Source organism: Daucus carota, chromosome 3 (genome assembly GCF_001625215.2).
Source record: "Daucus carota subsp. sativus chromosome 3, DH1 v3.0, whole genome shotgun sequence".
Taxonomy (NCBI): Eukaryota; Viridiplantae; Streptophyta; class Magnoliopsida; order Apiales; family Apiaceae; genus Daucus; species Daucus carota.
Genome location: NC_030383.2, coordinates 31668454 through 31675586, shown reverse-complemented (window position 1 = coordinate 31675586; position 7133 = coordinate 31668454). Strand labels below are relative to the sequence as shown.

Sequence of the window (7133 nt, the reverse complement as noted above, 5' to 3'; positions counted from 1 at the left end):
CAAGTACCTGCACACAACTAGAAAACTGGAATAGACATCAGTCCTTTAACATCGGTTGGATTTGCCACTGATTTGAAAAGTGTTTATTACATCATTTTTTCCAAAACCGATGTCTATCAATTATTTGGACATCATTTTTAATTACAACCGATGTCTAAAGTATGTTTTAAAAAAATTAAATCTCGCGCCCGGCACTACACCATATATGGCCTATTGTAACGAATTTTTTCGGTGTAACCAGCTAAAATGTGACCATAGATGACTTAAAATTATTTTTGGCTATCTATGGTTACACTTTTTTTTATTGTAACTGTTAGTGTCATTTAATGTAACCATAAAGAAAATAAGACATCTACCGTTACACCAAAATTGATGTTACGCTTGATCTTAAAAAAAATGTAACCAAATATCGAAAATTTAGGCGGTTGAAAGAAAACATGAGCGGGATTGAATTTTAATTAAAACGTAGGCGGGGAAAACAAATGCCTTGTCTTAAATCTGAAAAAACTAAAATTATTTATCCAACCTACAACTTCATCTCAACAAAGAAAACTCTCTCTCTCTCTCTCTCACTAATCTCGCACCTCATTCACTCGTCACTCTCAGCCGGATCTCGCGGTTGGACTTCAATTCAAAACTCTCAACTGGACTTTAATGCAATCGGAGAGAAAGGGCTTCAATTAGGGTTTGAGAAAAAGGGGCTCGCTTGTTCAATTAATCTAGGGATCCAAGAATAGGGCTTCGATTTAAGGTTAATGTATTATCCTCTCTATCTATTTTGTGTATCTATTTTGTATCAATCTCCCTATTCTATCTTCGTATGTTTCTTTCTATCTCTCTGTCTCCTCTATAACTTTCTCTTATCTATCTGTGTCTTTCTATTTACAGTCGCAATATAGAGTCTCAAGCTCATACTCGGTGGACATGGAAATTGGAATATTTGGTTTTAGTTTGATTTTGGGGTTCGATATTTATTTGAAGCTTAATTAGGTGTATGTTTGAGTTCGATTAGAGTTTGTTGGTTTTTCATTCTTACTTGTTTGTTTTAACTAATCCAGATATTTGAGTTTTAGCAATCTGGGAGCTTTGATTGGAGGTTGTATTCGACTCTTTTTAGTTCTTGTTTCGGTTTTGGGGTTTGATGCTGGTTCAAGTTTGGGTTCGAGCTTGGAGGTCGGTTGCAACATCTCTTTCTGTATTTCTATACTTGAATATGTAAAGTGTTTGTTTATAGTCCTCTTAGAACTCTAATTCTATCTATTTTTAGGTCTATAGTGTAAAATCAAGAGATATTTCATTGTCGGATTCTGTTTCTACTAAGCAGAAATTTTAAACTTAGCATAATCTTTGCAAAATTTTGGAACAATAGTTTGTTGATTCAGTTTCTGTCTCTAGAGCTAAAATGTGAAATGTAAATATAACTGCTTAAGTTTGTTGTTGTTTATGACACTAGGATAGTTTTAAACTGATGTGCTGATTATTGTCTAGAACAGAGCTCTTACATTTTCTGAGTTTAGCCAGTATTTTTGTGATAATTTCCTTGTCATCTTGCAGGAGGGCATTTATCTATCAATTTAGCTAGATCCTTGCAGGAGCTAGGAGACAAATTTGAGGATTTCTATCCACGTGAACACAATGGTGCTGAAGCTGGTAAACCTTATTCTTGATCTTTAATTTGATTATGTTAAAATATTTCTATTATGACTACTGACTACATCCTGATGTTAAAATGTATTTAAGTATTGTAATATTGTTAATTGGGGTGGGCAATGAGTTGCAAGTAATTGAGTAATACATTTCTGACCATACACACAACAAGGAGTTTAAATCTTCTGGGTTGTAGCTCTTCTTGCCATTTATAGCATGACCCTGTGAAGAAAATGCCCGAAAGATATAATATATTACTACTTATCTTACTTAAATTTTAGTATCATCATACTTTCACTCTAAACACTTCGATCTCATATTTATGTTTGCCAAGTAAATTTCAAGTAAATAACAAAAATAGAACTAATGACGAGGATCTTGCAGATTATCATGGAGAGCGCCAGTGAAAAGGATGAGTCCAGTAACAAAATGCCCAATTTTGTGTATATTTCAAGAGAAAAGAAGACTATAGCCCACAACTACAAGGCTGGTGTGCTCAACGTTCTGGTAATAATGTTTATAATTGTTGTTGATCATACACATATATTGGTAAACAAAAAGTTGTTGACCAGTTTACAAGACATCAGACTCTAATGCTTTCCAGGTAGCTTATCAAGCAAAGTCTGATGTTTCTTCACTTTATAATGATTAAAAAATTTCTTTATGGCACATTGATTCACTGTTATTGTTTCATCTGTTAAGGATTCACTTAGATTGTTTTTAGAAGAAATCTGTAAAATTGTACCAGATGGTTGTTTGGTATTCTTTCCTAGCCATAAATTGATGGAAAAACTTTCAAATGGCTGGCAGGAAACTGGTCAGTGCAGTTTTGATGGGCTCCTGTTTTAATTGGATTTTCAGTTTTGGTATGGCTTGAAATTAAAGTTTGATGTATATTGACAGGTTTTATTAGACCCTTCACCGCCTCATACTATTTTACACAATTTATTTCATTTTATATCTTGTACTCTTTAAGTTCTATGCACACAACCACAAGATATGAATATATAAGAATGTTGTTATATATTATATGCATGTGTAGCTAGCATAGACAAAATTCATTTAGCTACTTCATTGCATGCAATACTTATCTGAAATTTGGATCTGTCATATTTGGAATAAATGAAATATCTACTTTTGTTTTCTGCATTGGATTAATATATATACAAATGGTGGTTGTTTGTTCGGTGAAATCTACACGCAAGCGCACGTGATCATAAGTAATATATTTGTTCGTTCCCACAGAGACTGGTGAATTAAGAATACGCACCTATGCAACAATGTATGATCAATTATCACTGCTAAGACAATTAACAAGGATTGGTTTCTTTTATACTAATAACTAAAATTACTAATCAAATTCAGAATAGGAAAACACATGGGATTCTAACTTCATTATCGAATTCATCTAGAATTGAAATTACTGATTAACATGCGACTGTTGATCCTAATCAGACAACACGAAAGTAATACATGCCAACTCTCGTTGCACACATATCATACCAATCAAAATCCGCAATTAAGACAGAAATCTCATGGACACCAACAAAGCTCAGACCCTATATCTCTATAGCGGTAGTGTAAGCAGAGAGGTTTAATAACAAGTCGTCTATCGTGATTACACAGGGTGATAAAAATAGTTCAAGTCTATCACAAATTATGTTCATTCACATAATCCTATGTTTACATGGCATAGTTCTAAATTCAATCATCCACTCTCGCTTCAGAAAGAATTAACAAACAACTTAGAAGTTAGCTACTCTCCTAAGAAGAATAAGTACGGCTCATGCAAAGAAATCAACGTACATCACAAAATCAATCCAACAATCTCGTTACTAAACTACATCGATAAATCCATTAGAATCCCATGAAGGCGGTTAGTTCATAATCGAACTAATCGACATCATGGTTTCTAATGAAAACATGATAAATAAAAGACAAGAATTAAATAGAATAAAAATGCTTGAATTAATAATAAAGATCACACGTTACAGATTGAAGTTCACGATCTCGCTCGAAACTGTCACTTTCTCGCGAAGAACGATCTAATACAACTGATAATGTGCTTCGATTATTAAACTAAATTACGATATTATTCTCTACTAAAACTACTTCTATACGGCTAGGGTTTTACACACGAGAAATAAAAAATACATTGACCAAGTCACACGGGCCTCGACCGCTGCGAAAATCCACTAAAAAGCTGTAAAAATCGGCCCGGGGAAGTTCTGCTGGGCGCGGCCGCGCTAACTTAGCGCAGGCGCGCTAGTGGTTGCAGTCTGTAGCGCGGGCGCGCTAACAAGTAGCGCGGGCGCGCTACTGTCTGCACTGTTGGCCCTGTTTCTTCGTTTCTCGCTCGTTCTCGCGTGTATGTCCTTCCTCGCTTCTAGTACCACTTCCGTAGGTGATCACGGTTGCATTTAGCATATGCAACAAGCCCTTTAAACCCCTAGATAGCTCTAGTGGACGAGTGTGCTCTCGTGAGGGTTTGTAGAAGATGTACCCACAAAATCCCAAGTCGTGATGAATCCACAATTCTCTATTCTTGCAAATAATGCACCAAAAACGACCTAAAATGATAGAAAATCACTTCATCACCTCAACTCGTGACCTGCACAGAAAAACAATAAAAACACATCAAAAGACACTAAACACTTAAGTACAACCAACCAATTTAAGCGGAAATGAAGGCCTATAAGTGTGTATAAATACCACTTATCACACCCCCAAACTTAAACTGATGCTTGTCCTCAAGCGTCAACGACACTATACAATAATACAATGCAATGCATGAATGCAACTACGTGATGAATGAGTAAACTATGAAGTAATTGTCTTGCCAATTATAATACCTCAGATTGTGCTAATGTTCTCAAATTTCACTTCTCTCGCTACCAAGTCAATTACTCTTCTATTTACAAGTGTGGAGTGCCAGTGTGTGCAAGCATGCTCTTTTATTGAGACAAGACAAAAACTACTACTCCCACAGAATCCCAATCAAGAATCGTAAAAGTTTAAAACTAACACCCCGTCACTCACGTCCAACTAAAAGCCAAGGTCCCAAAGAATGTCCACACCCTTCTATTTTATGCACTATTTTTTTTTCTATTGGTGATTAATTGCTTGGTCTAAGGTCAGAGCGCTTCGCAGTGTAAATGCGTTACGAACACCACAAGACTTCACACACCAATTATTCACTCTATTTTAGTGGTTTATTTAACCGTGCAATGGTTGAGATCCCTAAAGATTTATGCACTAGTACCCATGTAGCGAGTGTTGGGTCAACAATCCCAAACCACGAGGGCTTTAGGTTGCTAGGCACAAAGTCCCCTCAGACTTAATTACTCGAGTACTAATGAGCTCAACCTAGTTAATTATACCACTTATTTTTCTAGTGAATTTATTACTACTATTATATTTTTTTTTCTTTTCTTTTCTTTTCTATTTATTTTATTTTATTTTTTTTTTTAGAAAGGCATATCTACTCCTCAGTTCCCCCAAACTTAAGATTTACAGACCTAAGCTGAAGGGTGTCCAACTCAATCCTAGAATTCATGGAATTTCGTCTAAATCCTATCTCAAGAACATATGTGAATTACAATTTCCAACACAAGCAATTTCCAAGTACTAACCTAGCATTGCAATTGAAATTACTAATCAAGAACTACGCACATAACTCATCATAGGCAATTAACTTGGCTTAACTTCATAATTCATGCAAATGCTCGTGATACTAGCTACGACAATTACTACTAAACATGTAAAAATAATAAAAAAAAAAATATGAGAAAAATAGAAAAACGTGAGAAATAATCAAAGCAAAATAAAAAACGTGTGAACTACATGAAAAAAAACGTGTGAACTACATGAACTAACTAACACATGCAATAATAAACTACATAATAATATGCTCTTCCTTAGATTACCACCCCCAAACTTAAAATTTTCAATGTCCCCATTGAAAGTGATAAAAAGGCTAGAGCACCCACATACCTACTCGGAGTCCGAGTCCTCCCCCTCCTCTGCTGGAGGTGAATCAGGTGGAGGATACTGCATCCCTGCTCCGAATACTGGCCACTGAACTGTGACCCCCTGTGCCTGGAAAGCACTACCTAGAGCCTGTGTCAAGTCAAAAGCGAACCTCTGGTGGATGTCATGCATGGTATCCATCCGTCTCGCTAGGCGGCGATAATGAGCATCTCCCATCGGTTCGGAGCTCCTCTCCGTCTGTGAAGTACCAGCTCCAGAAGCTCTAGGCTGCTCCCTCCTCACAAATGCTGGACGTCCCCCTGGCACCTCATCATATATGTACCCGAGGCCTCGAGGGTGGGGAACTCCTCCATCCCACTCCGTCATCCGACTGATCGCCGAATGATCAATAGGTGTTCCCGGCAACTGTAGTTGCTCGTTGGCTGGCCAACGAACACCGCTTGATCGACAGAGCTTCGTAACAATTGTGCCATATGGAATGGCACCAGTGGTTCCTCCCCGTAAGAACCTCAGCATCCCCTGATGAATAACATGTCCCAGATCAATATACTTGGCTGAGACAATCCCAAAGAGCAGAATCGCTCTATCCACTGTCACCTCAAGCCCATGAGAAGATGGCATGATATTAGCACAGATGAAGGCATTCCATGCCTTCGCATACCGGTTCAAAGCGGCTGCAGGAAAAGAAACATGTGCCGGCAAAGGAGGTGCAGTCATCTTCCAATGCGTGTCCGGTACACACATGTCATACACCAACCGCTCAAGATCAATCGGATCATCATCAAACCGGCGTTTGGCACGCCCAATCCTCTCAACAACCCAATCTTCTTCATTACGGCGCTTGGCACGTCCCCCAATCACTCTACGGATCGCCTCCGCACTATAATCAACTCGGATTCCCCGCACCACCGTGAATCCATCGCGATTCTCCTTGGCATTAGCATAAAACTCTCGAATAATAGCCAAGGGAACCGCCTCCGGAGCCTCGCAAAAAGACTCCCAACCCCGCTCTTGAACCATGTTCAAAAGCTCACCATCTTCCGCCGTGGGTAAGAATCCCCTCTCCTTGACTAACGACTTATTCATAAGCCGTTGAAACTCGGTTCGTGCTCCATCGGAAGTAAACTCAACCTCACCCATCGAGGAAGAATCGCTAGATGTAGGGGCTTGGGTGCTTGTTCCTTGTGATCTTCGGGCTCTTTTGGGTGCCATTGGTAGAGATTTAGAGTTGCAAGAGGTTTGTGTGTAGTGGGTTTGAGAGATTGGATGAAGGTTGTGTGTATGGATGTGTATATATATTAGGGTTTAAAGAATTATAATGGGATTTGGAGATGGGTTTTGTGTTTATATAAGGATTGGAGAGCTGAGTTAGGGTTTAATAAGATGTATTTCGGGCTAGGCATGCAAAATTAGGATTGTGGGCTTTTAAAAACGAAAAGAAAATATTTTTGGGAGAAAATTCGCCAGCCTCTGCAGTCAGTAGCGCGGCCGCGCTA

At 38.2% G+C, this 7133-nt stretch overlaps 1 long non-coding RNA gene across 1 annotated transcript; it reads left to right on the top strand.

Annotated features, from left to right (window-relative positions):
• Positions 1-1027: 1027 nt before the first annotated feature.
• On the top strand, positions 1028-2788 carry LOC135151153 (uncharacterized). Its single transcript, XR_010289693.1, has 3 exons — positions 1028-1173; positions 1555-1650; positions 2032-2788. It is a non-coding gene; the product is annotated as an uncharacterized LOC135151153 (long non-coding RNA).
• The last annotated feature ends 4345 nt before the right edge of the window (positions 2789-7133 follow it).